This window comes from Microcebus murinus, chromosome 11 (genome assembly GCF_040939455.1).
Source record: "Microcebus murinus isolate Inina chromosome 11, M.murinus_Inina_mat1.0, whole genome shotgun sequence".
Taxonomy (NCBI): Eukaryota; Metazoa; Chordata; class Mammalia; order Primates; family Cheirogaleidae; genus Microcebus; species Microcebus murinus.
In genome coordinates, this window is record NC_134114.1 from 6,158,095 (window position 1) to 6,176,839 (window position 18,745).

An 18,745-nucleotide genomic window follows, 5' to 3' on the forward strand; every position below is an offset into this window, starting at 1 on the left:
TGCTTATTTAGGTGGGAGTTGCCACACATGTCCAAGGGACCCTGGTCTTCATCCACTGTTGAAAGTACCCTAATGGACAGTCTTTTTGGCATGCCAAGGGATTTGGAATGTTTGTATTGTTTGTATTGGCTATTTAAAGTGGAACTAAGCAGATTTTCCACAGGGCTGATCTAAGAGTTAGGGTGTGTAGTATGAACAGTGTGGGAAATTTTCTTTTGTTCTATTTTGTGCTGTTTTGCACATTGTTGAATTTACATGGGGGCTTTTATTTCTTAAGTTTTAAAATCCACTAAAGTTGAGGAAAGAACGAAATATTTTTGCAGTCTACAACTGCTAATAATCTCAGATATTGCTTTGAATACCTACATAATGCTGAAGGTACATCAGAAATTGCTATGTATTGGACATTGGAAATATTCCAGTGCGCATGGACTCAGGGTCCACCCAGCTTAGGATCCATGCAGCTCAGGAATGCACCTGTGTTGGACACTCAGTCGATACTGAGTCTGTGTGCAACCTGCTGTGGCATCATTGTATTTTATCATTAATCATGAAAAGAAAGTTCTTTTGATTTTCTACTAAGGTTTAATTAACTTTACTGACAGCAGATGCATTACAAAAGAAAAGACCCTTTTGAAAACTGAAAATGTAATAGGAAATTTTATTAAATATATAATTTTGATTTGCAACCTTATTACACAATTAAAAAAATCATATTCTACATTTGGATTGTCCATATGTTTCCTTAATAAGTTGCAATAAAAATAGAATATAAAAAATGTGCAGCCTCTCATCACTTTTATCTTTAATTGAACTTCTCTGGCTTAGTAAATCATACACACTCATTAGTATTGATACTGGTATGTGTGTTTTGTTCTTAGGTATTTGTTGAATTCTGCTTTTAATATGCTTTCTTGTTAATTATCTAAAACTACTTGTGTCTCTTTTCATTCTAGTTATATTTTAAATACTCTCATGTTGTTTTATGATTATCAAAAGATTAATTTATTTGTATTAGTAAGTAAGTTTTGTGTAGGTAAAATAGGAGAGTGTTACTTGACTTTAAGATAAAATACATAATATTCTAGAAATCTAATTCTGATCTCCACTGTTCAGTAGTGAGGGCTGAGATGGAGTGGAGGTGGGTACCATAATTCCACCATTCTTTGGTCAACCTTGACCTGCAGTGGGTGAGGTAAAGGATATGTAGCCATTTTTGTAATTCAGGAAAACTGACTCCTTTTCATGTGCACAACCCCCTATAGAAGAGAAACAAGATACTTTCTTTTATTTTGGATTCAAGTTTGTCAATATATTAATATTTTATGCATAAACAGTATATTTAATAATTAGGTAGTTCTACTTTTTAGAAATTTTCTATTTGCTTTTAAAATTATGGGTGTGTGTGTGTGTAGAGAGAGAGAGAGAGAGGGGAATTTTTGAGTTGAGGAATTTTATTTTCTGGTAATTTCTATATAAATTGGCCTTACTTCATATTTAGAAACTTCATAGCTTGAAGTAAGTTGCTTATCAGGAATACTGTTTTTATTTTCTTTCACCTGACCTGGAAATTCAAAAATCTTATAGAAATACCAAGGCAATTAATGTTCTGAAAGTAAATTTTTCTCACTTAGATTTTAGCAAAAAAGCGATATGCCTATTTTGAATTGAAATTGTGCTTTAAGGAAAAGAAAAGGAGTAGTGTTAAAGAATCCTAGTTGGCCCAGGAGGTTAGGAAAGGGATGCTAATTCCAGCGTTGCAAGTCATCAGTTTGATTCAGGTTGGCAGTTTCTCAGAACATCTGCTGTCTGATCACTCCTTACTAATCAGTAAGTGAGGAAATACAGGTGTTCTTGGTTTAAGCAGAAATCTATTATCCAAAATGCCTCCAAAATGCCTGTATGCCCTTTTGTACCTAGAATTCTACTTCAAATGGATTATGGATCCATGAGAATCTTTTCTCCCAGGTAAGGCTTCTAGGTGGTGGGCATTGCACTTGGCCAGGTGAACAAGGGCCTTACTACAGCTTGTCGACCACAGCCCTGAACCCCTCTGTGGGGGTGGGAGCACCATTTACATATATAGCTACCTGCCTTGCTGGAAAGGTCTGGGAATAAATCTGTGTTTATTTATACAGCTTAACCAATCTGAGAACACATAAATATTTTTCTGTGTTCTCTTCATTCAAATAAATTCTTTCTCTAAGGGTGTGTTTTCTATAAGGCCAATCTTATCCAGTGAAGGCAATTATCTTGTGGTCACCCTGTGTAAGCCAAATCAAGCCTCCCTCCCAAAATGTCGGTCAGACGTCGAGACTGATGATGTTATGCATGCCTTAGGAGGGTATCAAAGGATTTATTATTCATGGTAATGATGTTTTCTGGGGAAAGCATCCTTTTGCAAAGAGAATGGCTTAGCTGCAGTCACTTAGCTGACATCAACAGCGAACAGTTGGGAGGTAGGGATGTGAAGGGACTGTGTTGATATGGGGCTTAGCTTGTAGACATACCAATTCTTACAGAAATACTAATGTGAAAAATTCCATACGTTTAAATCTGTAAAAGCTAATTATATGGCTGCAATGCACATGTGGGTGGCTGGGGGATGTTCTGGACAGGACCTGGTCATTTAGGGTGGTAAATGGTGGTCATTTACCCCATAAAGGGTGGCCATTTTAGATGACTGTGACAATTAACCAAGCATAGGAGGGGATACTTAATACTGACATTATTTTGCTATGTTGGCCACACATACTATACTTCTGTTTATAAGAGTAATGGGGCTTCGATAGGCAATCGTGAACACTTCATGGAGATTTTTCCATGTGCAGTTCGTGTTAGAGTCTGGGTGAAGCCCCTGGTTAAAGAAAAGGCAAACCAGGGACACTCTGCCTGTTAAAGTGACAACAGAAGATGGAAAATAAACATCCACATGGGTCTTGGCTGATCCCTGTAGCCAGGAAGATGGAGGCTAACAGTCCAGCTCAGGCTGCTAGAGCCAAAGAGAGATGCTCTAAATTTGCCCAAGGACTACTGAACTTCTTAGAGACAGGACTCAAAGTACACGACAGAAGGTGATGCATCTTCCATGGGGATGTGAGTATGCAAAATGCCAGATCTGCGTAGGAAAGAGATCTGTGTTCTAGAGACAGCCCTAGACCCTCCCCAACCATAGAATCCAAATGGGCAGGCACAGGCTGCATAGGGCTGTCCAGAGACTGCTTTCAACTTGCTGTGATTTATCCACTCTCAGATCAAGGGTTACAAAACTGTTTAAAAACCAGCTCAGACATAGAATGGGACCTTTTCCCCTACCTCAGTTCTCCCCTTCCTGCCCAGAACCCAGGACTCCTGTGGAGTTGCTGTGCCCCCTTTCTTCCTGCTCCAGGCCTTCACAGCACAGCATGCCACCCCTGTGTGTGTGCACGCACGAGGGTGGGTGCCCTTGCAGGCTGCAGTATTCTGATAATTTATTTTCCATGATTAACATTTACATATAAAACGTTTACCTTTATTTTTAATTTTACTTGTATCCATTTAAAGTGTCTTCTAATATTTCAAGTTTTGTTTTTATCATTTCATGTGTATTTGTTAAAGTTTATGTTTCATAATTAAAATCATTATGGTGCTCAATGTTGAAAGAGTCCAGTAATTCTTAAAAGGTTTGTCACAAAATCTGGGAGTTCCCCACCACAACATAGAACCCATTTCCTTCTCCCTTAAGGCAAATACAGTCAACTCTTTTAGCTAATTGTGTTGATGTTTATTTCCACATCACTGAGAGCTATGCTTATATGGTTACTCCTTGATTTTTCAGTTTTGCTATGAAAGGTGGGAATTTAGCTTTCTTGTATACATCCTTTTACCCTGACCGCCTCTTTCCCCCTTCCTTTTGTTTTCCGAATATGTTTGCATCATCATTTTATTCATGTCAATATTTAATATTTATGTTATTATTACTATATGTGTGCTTTTCATAGGTGTTTATATAGAATACTATATTTTTAAATTATATTAATTTAATTTTTAAAATTTATGCTTTTGAAATTATAACTTCTATTATATTATGTTTTTCTTCCTTACATATGATTTGGTATTCCCTTGTCACTATTTCAACCCCAGACCCTTTTCCCATTACATAAATCGTGTCTCAGTGGGTCCTGATGCCCCCCACGTCCACCTGCCTATGTGGGCACCCCGCTGGCTCACCTGTTCTCACCTGCCTACTGCCCAGCCACCTGCCGGGGACCCTGCCTTCACTATCATCCCCAGGAATCCTCTCTTCTCTCTTTAATGGTCTATGCTCCATTTCCGGAATTTCCTTGTCCTCTATTTCTTTTTTCTTGGAATACCTCCTGGATTTTGTTGATCATGTTTTTTTGACAGTTTCCTGGGATAGGGTGCAAAGGATGCACATTTTTTTAGAACTTACCTAGCTGACATGTCTTTTTTATCTACCCTTGCACTTGATTTATGGTTTGATTTATGGGTAGAATTCTAAAGTGAAAATAATTTTCTGCACAATCTGGAAAGCATTTTATTTTCTGTATCTTCTATTTTCTCTCAATCCTTTATATAAAAACTGTTTTCCGCCATGGAAGCTTGTTGAACTTTTCTTTGTTATACTCATCGTTCTGAAAATGCCCTGTGTTGTCTTTCAGTGTGTCTCTATGTTCACCCATTCTGCTGGGCAATCTGTGGTCCCTGTAAATCTGGGAACTCATGTCCTTAGAGTCAAACCATCTTTTTTTCCAAAGTGGTTTACTCACAGTTTCCTCTGTTTTCTTTGCTCATTCAGCCATCTTTTTTTTTTTCTTTATCCTTTCTTTTTAAATTTCAGAATATTATGAAGGTACAAGCGATTTGGTTATATAAGTTGCATTTGTAACTATGCTCATCCCCCAGATAGTGTGCATTGTACCCAGTAGGTAAGATTTTACACACACCCCCACCCCCGCCTGCTTGATTTTCAATGAATGTTAATTCCATATGTGCACATAGATGTTGATCAATTAGTTCCAATTTAATGGTGAGTACATGTGGTATTTGATTTTCTATTCTTGTGATACTTCATTTAGAAGAATAGTTTCCAGCTATCTTTAATTGAAAGACTGTAATATGTTTTATTCTAATACATTTTTGAGATCTATTTTTGTTCATATCTTTAGAACTGATTATTTTAAAACTACAGTATGCCATTGCTCTGTATAAATATATCTTAATTTCATAATCCATTAATAGACATTTAGATTGCTTATCTTTTGAGTTTTTGTAAACAATGCTTCAATGAATTACTTTGTGAATGTATTTTTGTTCACACAGGCAGAATTTATGTAGTATAGAAAATGGCTAGGGCAGAGAAAATGTACATCTAAACTTTACTAAACATTGTTACAGGTTCACCTTAGTGGTTGTACCAATTTAAACTTCTATCCACTTTTCTATGCAACCTCATCAATGCTTGATATCATCCAGACCTTTAAAATTTTGCCAAAGTGATGAATGGGAAATTGTTTCTCAACTGAATTTGCAGGCCATAAGAGTTGGAGATCTTTGCACATATTAATTAGACATGAGTGTTTCCTCTACTATGAATTTTCTATTCATGTAATTTGCCCATAATTCTAAGCTAAAATGAATTTCCAGATATGACAAAATGCAAACCAAAAAATATAAAAACAAAGCATGAAATGCATGATTAATGTATAATAGGATTCCACAATTAATAAGGAAAAATCTGGATTTGAGGGATACACTTAAATAAAATTTATTTATAATATCTATATCACTCCATTATTTCAAATAAGGAGCCCTTTCCTTTTTTAAATTAAAATTGCAAATGAGCCATAAACACTAGATTAGTTTGTGCATATTAATCTTGTTAGCTATGTTTTTATCATTTATGGAACATTGCTGATATCTTTTCCCAGTAAGCTGATTCATTTTTTAAAGTTGCAAACAAAAATATATATTAAATGTTTTTTCTATATTGAAAATAGAGAGAAGAAAAATTAACCATAATACCCAAACTGGAAATAATCAGTATTAATATTTTATAGATATTTACCTCCTTTCTTTATGTATATTATATAAAGTTTTATATTTTATATGTGAATATTACATACAATTTTGCATTACTTTTCACTGAATATCCCATGATGAACCTTTCTTTTTAAATTATCAAACATTAGATTGCAGCACTATTTTAAATGGCTACATAGCATTTTGATAGACAAGTGAGAAACTGTTTCAATAAATTTGACAGTTTCTTACTTGTCTAGAAACATTTCCCATGTTTGGGTGAGCATTTTCAGAAGTGTAAAATAAAGACAAAAATTATATCCTCTTTCTTTATGGAAAAATTTAACGTTAATATTAAAAGTCCCTGGTGAATGCCTAGTATAGAGTATATTTCACTCCTAGTTTTTCCTATATTACCTGAATAACATTTTTATTTCCCATTTTAAAGTTATTACAATAATTTCATGCTTCTTTTGTTAGAGATGACATGCACATGTGCAAGTGTGTGCATAGATGCATTTTCCATGTCGTTTGGCAGATATTTCAGTAGATGGAATCAAGTTTGGTGCTACAAGAAATTAGAGACCATGGGAAATTTTGGCCATTCTGTGATCAATCAGGAAAGTGTTCACCTAGTTTAGGTCCTCCGCAGAGTTATTTATTTATTTATTTTTTACATATTAATATTGGTACTGATGTCCAGTTGCATGGGGTAGTGTCATAGTAAGTAATTCTTTGAACTTACCAGCACATAATAGGAATTTCAGATTAACACACCTGATTTACATGATTCAAATGTCACCATTAATGGGCCAGGGAAATTAACATCTGCTTCCTAAGGACCTTTTGAGATGATCAGTGAAAAACCCAAGTGCTGTATTTTACTGAATCTAAAATATATATTTTCTTCACATTTTAACTTTACAAATAAGATTGGTCTTACAGTCAATTTTTGTGTCTTAAAATATAGTTGGTGGCAGTTTTGCTTTCTTAGTGGTACATACAATAATAATGCAGCTCTATTCTATTTACATGAAATTTTAAACAGGCAAAACTGACCTCTATGGGGAAAAGAAAATCTGAACAATGGCTGTCAATTTGGGTGAAGTGGGTTGATTACTGGAAGGGATGTTAAGAAACTTTCTGTGATAAGAGTAATATTTTGTATTTTGATAGGAGTGTGGGTTATAGTATATGCATTTGAAAAGTGCACACTTACTACTTAATGCATTTCGTTGTGTATAAATTTTAAGTAAAATCTGTAAATAAATATTGAGATCTAGTCAATAATATTCATGTTCAAGCTTTTAAAGGGCTGTGTACTGACATCTGCAATGTACTAGGAAGAGCTTCTAAAAATGGATTAAATGACAAATAGATGTATAGATGTGTGTAAATCAAGTAATGAAGTGATGATGGTAAAATCTAAGTGGTGGATATTGTTATTTTGGAATTCATTGTAAACTCCTTTTAATTTGCTCTGGTCTTGAAATATTTTATTCTAAAATCTTGGAAAAATGAGTGCTACCCAATTCTTTAAACAGATGCCATGTTCCCACCAAAAGAGAAAATAGGCTGAAGCACAAGTTGCTTTAAGTCAACTCACTCCATTTTAATAAGGTCACTGAATCCATTGTTTGTCATTTTATATTTTTAGTGTTTTAGAATCATAACTTTTTCTATTTCTCTTAACTGCTTGCAGCCAACAATTAAATTATGTGCTCTTAAAGATTCTGGTCTCCCAGCAGACTTCAGACCTGCAAGCTTAATTGTTTGAAAGGCACGTCTTATTGACTGGCCTGTGTTTGGGGGCATTGTGATTCCCGCACTGGGCAAGAAACATCAATAACCCACCACCACGAGGCACATTTTAATGACTGCAGTTAAGAGTGCAGAGGTTTACAGAGCTTTCTCACAGCAAGTTCCTCATTCATTTTGGGGTCTTTCCTAAGACTTGCAAACTCTGCCTATGGCACAAAAGGCCACCTCCTCATCAAGTGCTGTGAAATTACTCATGTAATGAGGTTGCTCCATATTTTATCCATCTCTCTTCATGTCTTGTCTTCCCAGTCAGCACATAGTATCCATGTGCTTGGAATCAGACTGAACAAGTTTTATAAAACTGGGCAGAAAGGGCGGATTTTTGTGGAACACTCTTTGGAATTGAGTTGAGGAGGGAAATTCTAAAGAGGACAGCCCGGGAGGACACAGGGTGGTGGGATGTCAGGCACAGGTAAGACTAAAGAATGAAAAGATTGACCTTGGAAGTTGCCCTCTCTCCAATTTCTCATTAAGGAATCTGTACCTGAAGTCCCTGAGCTTCCGTGTCTGGGATGACGTTTGTTCCCCTGCTCCAACATGCACAGTGGGATCAGCAGGGTTCGTCTGAATTTCAGATGATCCGGGCACTTTGTCAGGAGTGAATTTGCATGTGCATTGTAAAGCAAGGCCTTGCTAACCGTAAGGAAGGAGGATTCTACTCACAATGTGACACTTGCTGCTCAGACCTGTCTGTGGACGAATCCTCACTGCAGTCCTAGCTCAGTCCTGTGGAAAGGAGTGGGCCGTAGGAAACAAAAGCCAAGCTCATAAAAAAGAATCTGTACTAGTCTGCTAGGGCTGCCATAACAAAGTGTCATAGACTGGATAGTTTAAACAACAGAAATTTATTTCTGCACAGTTCTAGAAGCTGGAAGTGCAAGAACAAGGTGTCAGCAGGGTTGGTTTCTTGTGCGGCCTTGTTTCTTGCCTTATAGGGCTGTCCTCTTTCTGTGCCTCCACCTGGTCTTTCCTCTGTGTGTGTCTGTGTCCGAATCCACCTGTGTTACAAGATCACAAGTCATATTGGATGAGGGCCCACACCTATGACCTCATTTTAACTGGCTTACCTCAAAATGCCATCACATTCTGGGGTACCAGGGGTTAGGAAGACTTCAAAATATGAAGAGTGTTGGACACAATTCAGCCTAACTGAGTCCTCTTCCTCAAAATATCTCAAATATTGAGGATAAGAATGGATCACTTTAATTAACTATAGCAGGCAAGGAAGAGAGGGATATTTTTGCACTTTGCAACAGACCTGTCTTCGTGGTTTGTTTTGTTAGTGACGGGGAAGCAGGCTGGCTGGTGAGCGGTAGGATATACTGCCTGGTTCTGCTGATAAGTGTACTAAGACCATAGAATATACTCATTTATTTATCTCAAGTATGTTTTCTTTTCCGTTTGGAGGTATTTTTAAGCTGCTCGGCTACCTCAACATTACTAATGTATTCTAGCTAATATTCTCTTTCAGATTAATTACTCTGAATAAATTGCATAGGCTTACAGGGTAAACAAGTTTAATGATTTGTAAACTTCCCCCAGACTGCCGTGTGCTTTAGTGTTTCTAATTGAATCTGTCACCATTTTATTTAGTCGTTTGTGTCTGTGAACATTTCTCCCTCACGGTGAGTAAAGACTCATCAGCCTGAGGTTAGTGTCACCTAATTCTTGGTTTCAATATGAGCCTGCAGAAGACAGCCATGGTTCTTTTCTCCAGGTGACTTCTTCAGGACTGGTTGTTGGGCACCCAAAATGAGCTTGCCTCTGAAGTCCATGGGCCAACATACTTAGGAGAACTTCCTGAAATGGGCTGTCCTCTGGCCAGGAGATGCCAGTCCTGCGGCCGCTAGTGTCACACCAGGCCTCAGTGGCCCTGAGAACCCTGCACCACTGTTCCTTCAAATTGCAAGAAGATTTGCTGCAGGCTGGTCCAGCATCAAGGCTGTCCTCCGGGAGGCAGGAGAAAGTGTAGAGAGAGGGTTCTACAGCCAACTCCTGGTGTGTGATACAAAATTGGATTAATTATTATTGTTACTATTTTTTTAAAAAGGGGGAGAGATGCTCTGCCATGTAATGTAGACTTTTCTTGAATGAGGAGGCAATTTGTGAATCTAAACTATAATGTTTGAGGAGGAAGAGAGGTGGCACTTAGGATAGCTTGGGGGAACTTGGGTCTCTCCATAATCTCATACTTGTGGCCATCTCAAGACATGACAAGTGAAATTACAATATGAGAAAAATAAAAAGCAAAGGATATTTCAGATAAGCACCCCTAGCCCCTCCTCCCATCCAGATTGCTGCCCTAAACCTGCCATACAGACATTCTAGAGCCTCCCTTGGGTATGCACGTGGACCGGCAGAAGGGGAGAAGTGTAGGATGTCAGTGTTTTGTAACATGGAAGGTTCTGGGGCCAGGTACAGAGGAGGAAATTTGCTCACAGCGTGGCAAGCTGGTGTTTCCTTGGCAGTCCAGCAGCGATGGAGTTCTCAGCATGGCCACGCAATGTTTGCCAGCTTGAGGTCGATCTGTCTCCCAGGCATGACTTGGCAGTCTGCTCACAATGTTCTGTACTCTCCAAAGGCAGAACTGCCACTCTCTTCTCTGCTTTGGATGATTAACTTCAGATTTTTTAGCTGAGAAGTGCCTGTGTCTTCCTTTGACTGCATAGCATACATACTTTATTTTTAATAAATCTCTCATATCATCCGTATGATTTCATGCAGCCAGCTTTGATTTATGGCACGAGAGATATGACAGTGTCTTCTACTCAGCTTCCTAAACTGGTATGGGGTCTATTTGGTAATATGTTTAAAACTCCGTTTCTAAAGAGTGCATTTATTAGACATGATCTGAACAGATACAGTTTGCTGGGGGACCGATTTTACTTCCTGCATAGGATGTGCACTATGGGCCTGTGACCACCTCTTCAGCATCTGCCGCCAGATGGGGAGTGACTGCTCTGATTGGTCAATTTGGAGAGAGGAAGGGCGCATGCTCAGCTGGGCTCCGCCCCCTCTCTCTCCCGCAGGCCAGTCCAAGGAGACCTGGTCCATAGCCTTGGGTCTTCCACGTTGCAGATCTGTGCAGGCTCCCAGCTGTGGCAACCCTAGTCTGATGCTGAGAGTGGATAGAAAAGTGGGTCTAATTCTGGAATTTTGGGAGCTTTCATATAAGCTACATCCTTCCACTTAGCCCTTATCATTATTACAGGTTATATTTTGACCACTATCTTCAGTTCTTTTTTTTTTTTTTCTTTTAACTTAATTTCTCAACTTGCTCAGAGCTGGGTTTGGTAGCAAGTAGAAGGATGCTATTTATTGGGATACACATGGGATAACTTAATGTGTGTTTTTTGGTTAAAATAGTCAGTTGAATCCCACAATCGATTTACTGCTGAACACTACAGTTGTCTCTAGTGGATAAAGATTAATTTAATTTCCAATCACTTTTTTCTTTTTTCAGAATTCTTTACATGGTAAGGATAATTTACATATGTCCTAAGAAACCACTAAGTATACTTCTAAGGCTAGTTAAAACTTGAAGATGAAGCACAGGACAGTGATTGTAATTTCTGTACAATTCAATTATGAAAAATCCCCAAAGTCTTGGCTCTGGGTCAAGGGATTCTGTAAGAAATGCACAACGAAGGACCTGCTATTTGTAGACTGGTAATTTCTAGGTTCACATGTATGTGGGATGACTTACACATCATCCTTGCAGAGAGCTGCTCAGCTACTTAGAGCTTGTCATTATTGCATTGTGTTCACCCCAGTATTTTAGAAGCAATCCAAGATTCATGTAAATGCAAAATAGGTGATAATGTTGCAAGTGGGCAGAAAACTGAAAGGAAGTAAAAAAGAATGACCTTACAAAAGGATGGCTTGTGATAAGCTTTTGATGATTTATAGAACAGTCTTGGCAGTGATGCCATGATCAATGAATCACTTGTTGCATGCCGTTACATTGTTTTTACTCTGAAATGTAGTGGATGCATTTTCAGTAAAATTTATCCTATATCTACCATACACAGGGCATACAAAATGTTCTTCTAGATTTTGGGGAATTCTAGGTGAGGAAAAACTCACCTCTGAAACTGAAAGAAACAAGTAGAAATTTACACTTGTTGAAAGAGATCGGCCAATGATAGAAAAAAACTCAGAGAGGTCGTGTTAACTTCTGTTGATGAAACTATGGTGTTTGTGATTCAACTAGAAACACGAGGTGTTTAAAATAAAATGATTGCCTTCTTTATTAGTTTCTTACTGAAGTGCAACCACTTACTAGATTACTACAAATTCATCGTGGCATACCTGGTTACTCCCTTCAGGTCTCTCCAGACTGTAATCCTATGTCTGCTGGTTTCATTCTCACCTGGAGGCTTAACTAGAGAAGAATTCCCGTCGATCTCACTCAGGTTGGCAGATTTCATCACCTTGGACAGTGTGACTGAGGACCCTGGCTTCCCACTGGTTGTTAGCTAGAGGCTACCCCAGGGATTAGCGGCCACCCACAGATCTCTGACCCATACACAGTTATGACATGGTAGTTTGCTTTTTCCAGGAGGAAAACAAAACTTTTAATTCTTCATAGAAGTTCCCAATCCTCTTTTAAGAGCTTTCATCTGATTAAGTAAGATCTACTGAAGATAACATTCCTTTTGCTTGACTCAGAAAAATCAGCTAATTACAATCTTGGTTACCTAGAAAATCCCATAACTTTGGCCTTAAAATGTAACTTCATGAAGGAAGCAAAATATGTCCATTTTGCCAAATAATGTGTAGTCCAATCAAAGGAATACCATCCCATCTCATTTGCCATATTCTACCGGTTAGAACCAGGTTAGGTTACAGGTTCTGCCACTTCAAGGGTCAGAGATTACCCAAGGGCATGAGCCATTAAGGGTCACCTTAGAGTGTGTCTGCCACAATTTTTAATGGTTTACCATATTTGCTATAATTTTATATGTGCCATTTAAATAGAATTTAGCAAAGGGAAATTAAAGTTCTCAAATTGACCCATTCCATTGCACAGAAGCAGGGATTTGATTCCAGGAACATTTTACTCATAACCTGTCAGATAGATATTCCTGAATTAATAGGAGCAGCCATTAAGAAAGTCACTTCCTTCTATGTTCACTCTTCATGCTCACCTCATAACCTTGCGATTGACATTTTGGTCTCCTACGTGAACATTCCCATCATAAGAGGATATTCTGAAAAAATTAGTAATACTACCAGTTCTAACCCTGTTTAAATGACTTAGTTGTCATTCTGGTAACACCTGTCTCCAGCCCAGGATCTTATCCCAAATAAATATTCAGATTATGCTTTTTTGGCAAGCAGAACGAAATCACAAATTTTCAAGATGATGCCTAAGTGAATATTGCTGGTCTTGATTTACATCAACAATCAAGCTATTAAAAACTGGATAATTAAAATGTGGTACATGCTCACGATGGAATATTACTCAATTCTAAGAAACGACAGTGAGCTAGCGCCGCTTTTGCTATCCTGGATTAAGCTTAAGCCTGTTATCCAAAGTGAGGCGACACAAGACCAGGAAAATGGGCTCCACGTCTACTCGCCATCAAATTGGTACTGAGTGATTAAAACTATGGTGCTCAAATGGTGATAGTACTCACCAGGGATTCGGGGGGAGGGGAGACCCACATCCCAGGGATATAGTGAGCGTTGTGGGAGAGGGGAGGGAATACCTCTGACCCTTCTTAGGGAAAGGCAAAGACATACAATGTAACCAAAATGCCAAAAAAACCCCCACAAAAACCACAAAACAAACTTTTATCGGGTGGTGGGCAGGTGAGGGGAGAGGAAGGGAAGGGTATATACTTACATAATGGGTATGGTGTGCACCACCTGGGGGTTGGACACGCTTGAAGCTCTGGCATGATGGGGGAGGGGTGGCAGGGGCAATATATGTAACCCTAACAATATCTGTACCCCCATAATATAATGAAATATAAGAAAAAAAACCACTGTATACTGGAAGCCAGCAAGACTGAGTCTTGTGTCTGAACACACCTATTATGGGTCACTTATTCTCTTTGCACTTTATTTTCCAATTTATAATGAGAACAGCTTCAAAGAAGCTTTGTAGCTTTACAGCATAAAAGCAGAAAAAGTACACGACTCCGGTAAGCTATTGAATTCAACACACACTTATTAAGCATCTACTACATGAAAGGGCACAGCAACAAAAAATTAATAAAACATAGCCCTGCCTTTTAAAGTTTGTAGTGTAATGGCCTCTGTTGTAAATTATCATTAAAACCCTTAGTTGTTTTCTCAACTATTGCTCTTAGAATAAATCACTGTTTTTAGCTCATTGTTACATAGATGGAATAAACAACTCTTTGAGCTTGCTTTCCATATATTTTACATTAACAAGTGTCACTTAAAAGAGTTGCTAACGTAAAATAGCCAAGTAACTTAACTAGGTAAGATATACAGTAGCGATTAAAAATTTAAGAGTTATCAGATCCTTTCACTACTAGAGGACTATTAAATAACCGAAGAAAATTTCTGTCTAGGAGACAGAATATATAAAATATATAAAAATTCCTACACAATTTGACTTCCTAAGGGGAATTTGCTTTATAAGGGGAGATGAAGACCCCAATTACACAAGTTAAAACACACGTAATAGAACTCAAAATCTGAGCAGTGAATCCACAGCATTTTTGCAAAAATTTGTGTTCTCTTCTTTTTCTTCCCCGTGGGATGGTTCAGAAATGCCACAATTTATGCATGTGGGTGAAGCTATAGCCCTTCTCCAAAGGAGATGAGCTCTAGTTGCTATGCTACTGCAAATGCATGCTGTCCACCTGCCCACTTAGGGTTTGGAGAACAAACAGAGAAAGCAAACAGTATGTGGAATGTTTAAGACATAAATTTCTACAAAGGATGATTTACAAAAATGCAAAAAATGGTATAGCCACCTTATAGACAGTTTTCTAGTTTCTTGCAAAACTTAATGTTGTCATACCATATGATCTAGCAGTTATACCAGTAGGCATTTACATAACAGATCTGAAAATTTATGTTCACACAAAAATCAATACATGGATATTTATAGGAGATTTATTTATAATTACCTCGAATTGGAAGTAAGCAAGATGTTCTTCATCAGGTCAATAGTGTAGGAAAACTAAACAATGGGATATTATCCAGTGATAGAAAAAAAATGAATTCTCAATCCATAAAATGAAAGATGTATTTTGAATGCATATTATAAATGAAAAATAGAAAATTTGAAAAGGCTAGCTACTATATAATTCCATTTCTGTAATATTATGGAAAGGTAAAACTATAGAGATGATAAATAGATCAGTAGTTACTAGGAGTTTGAGGCTGAGGCAGGGTTAAATAGGTGAAGCCCACGGTAATTTTAATGCAGTGAAACTTCTTGTGTTATATTTTAACAGTTAATACAGGACACTATGCATGTGTCATACATAGCACTTTGTAGCACAAAGCGTAACCTTAATCTATGCAACTTTAAGAAAAAACATCACTTGGGAGGGAAGGATATCCCAGGATGGAATGCAGACTGTGACAAAAGCTCAGTTGCTCTTTCCACACGTGTACTACTGTGACAATGGTGTACAAATGCATGAAACAACCTCACTGATAGGAGTGGGGAGAAAGATGCTGACCTAAGTAGCATTGGGAATTAGTGGAAGCTAAAAAGTTAAAGGCAAAAGAAACTGCACATAGCACACTATACTCTAGTTGATAAAGTTGCTTTCTACAGGTGAACAATTGTGAAGCCTCCACTATACACACATATTGGAATGTAGCAATTAAACCAATGGATGGCAGATGGTGGGAACCAGGTTTCTAACTATTGAAGTGGAACATTATGGGCAAGCAAAGGGAGAAGGCATGAATGGACCATGTGGGAACAGTCCATGAGACATCAGTATGAATTCACGTTTAGCTATGTGTGTATAGATAGATAGATTCACATGTAGGGATATTTAAAGATACATGAATATACATAGGTTAATGTACACAAATTTTATTTTTCTCTATCAGCTGAGAGGGTGCAGAAAAAATGAAAATGACACCTCCATAGAAAAAAACATACCTATTACCCAGATCTTGTTTTCTAAATTTATTTTCAGATAAAAAAGTACTAGGGTTACTTGAAAAACTTGCTGATTCTAGGACTGCCCACAAAAGTTTAATTTCTTTTTTTCAAACCCATAAAATAAATTGCTTTTTAAAAATTCAAATTATAATTATTCATTGCTGGAAATCAATTGGCTTTTTAATATTGGATTTGTTTCCTGTGACCTTGCTATAAATATTTATTAGTCACAGAGTGTATTTATTTCTTTGTTTTTGTAGATTCTCTGATATAGATTCTTTGAGATTTTCTGTATAGACAATCATGTCACCTGTGAATAAAGACAGTGTTATTTCTTCCTTTCCAATCTATATACCTTTCATTTCCTGTTCATGTCTTACTGTACTAGAAAGACTTCTAGAATGTTATTGAATAGGAGTTGCCTATTTCCAATCTTAGTGGAAATGTCCAATTTCATCCTATTAAGCATAATGTTACCTATAGTGTATTTTCTTACCTAGTTATTTTTTATCAAGTTGAGGAAACTCTCCCTGTTGCAAGTTTGCTGACAGTTTTATCACATGTGGGCACCAAATTTGTTATATGCTTTTTCTATAACATAAAAGTTGGGAAAGTCATATATTTTTCAATCTTTAGCCTGTTTATAGGTGGATTATACTGACTGGCTTTTGAATGTTAAATCAGATTCACATACCTGGAAAAAAAATCTCACTTTGTCATGATGTGTAATACTTTTTATATATAGTTGGATAAAATTTGCTAGTATTTTTTGAGAATCATTATGTCTACATTCATGAGAGATGCTGGTCTGTAGTTTTCCTTCTTTTTAAGTATTTGCCTTATTTTGATATTAGAGTAATCCTGGAATTAGTGAGGAAGTGTTCCTTCTGCTTCTTTTTTTTAAAAAAAAACATTCATATGAGGTATTTGAAACTTTTGATGAAATACATGTATATTTTCAGTTGTAGCAGATTCTTTCATAACAAATAAGGGTTATTCTCAGTTCCCATGTTTTCTGAAAAGTTTTGAGATTATGAAAAGGAGAAATGCAATATCACTTCTCTAAAAGGTTATAGGAAAACGTTTGTCTCAAGGAAAACTTATTCAGGTTGATCTAACCCACATTCTATACTTTGGCACAGGAAGGAGGGAGCCAAGATTTCTGCACAGTGTGTCAAAATAGGGTGGTTTTTCATTATGATTTGCCCAGTACAATCTCCTTGTATCTAATGTCTAATAAGCTTGTCCAGTTTCACATTTGTCTTAGATTTTTCATTTTTAAGAATTATGATTAATAATTGTATGAAAATAAGTTGTGAGGCTTGAGTCAGAACTGCATATTGTGCCTCCAGCTTCTTCCAAGTTTTCACCTAACCATGTAAATAAGTTTATATGTCCTACCTTGATGCTAAACATTTAGTATACAAACAAGTCCTGCAGGTTTGGCTTGCTTGATGTTAAATACTAATTGGAAATATTTAATCACATATTAAATGCATGGTGGATCAAAAAAATCAACTTTTAAAGCTTTGAATGAGTTCCAGTTCTCACACAAGGAAAGCATTTATCCCTACAAAAATAAGGCAGAAACTAAAATATTCAGTGAAAATTCATGTGTACATAGTTTAGTGTTTAAACTAATAATTTCATTTTGAAATATTTCATCTTTTGAGAAGAATCTTTTGGTGGAGCTCCCACTTTTAATTTGATATACATGTACTTAGTGCCACAATGGAACAATATTGAAATAACTGTGAATGTTTAGTATCTAGACTTGGCAAAATTTTCAAAACAATCATAGAGACAAAGAAAAGTACTCTGCATAACTGAATGGTACCAGTATATGGGAAATGTTTACACATTTCATTTTAAAATATTTTAGAATTAAGAACATTCTCCATATATCAGATTTTGCTCTCAGATTAGCAGGTACTAGAGCACTTAGAGAAATAATATTTTCTCTATTAAAAGTATTATGATCTACAAAAAAGAGTCAATTATAAGTTGTCAATAACTTCAAATTTATTGATCATAAAATGTAATTTAGAAAATTAAAACTAACATGACTATATTTCTCTCTTTCTTTCTCTCTAATCATAATTAATCTCATTGATGTCAAAAAAGTTATCATTTTTTATTTCAATAGATACACGTGGTGCAAATATCCAATAGATATATGTGGTGCATATATTCAATAGATATATATTCAGTAGATATATGTGGATAATTTGTATACTAGTGAAGTCTGATCTTTCAGTGTACCTGTCATCCAAATGGTGTACATTGTACCCAATAGGTACTTTTTCATCTCTCACACTCCTCCAAGCCTCCCCCTTCTTAATCTCCAATGTCCATTATTACATTCTGTATGATCACGAATACTCATAGCTTACCTCCCATTTATAAGTGAGAACTTGCAGTATTTGTTTTTTATATTCCTGCATTACATTATTTAGTATAGAGGCTTCCAATTCCATCCAAGTTGCTGCAAAATACATTATTTCATTCTGTTTTATGGCCAAGTAGTATTCCATGGTTTGTGTGTGTATGTACATACATCACATTTTCTTTATCTACCCATCAGTTGATGGGCACTTAGGTTGATTCCAATCTCTGCAATTGCAAATTGTGCTGCAATAAACATAGTAATATAAGCACAGGTGTCTGTTTGATATAATGACTTCTTTTCCTTTGAGTAGGTAACCAGTATTGTGATTGCTAGATTGAATAGCAGATCTACTTTTAGTTCCCTGAGGAATCTCCACCCTGTTCTAGAGACTGTACTAATTTACA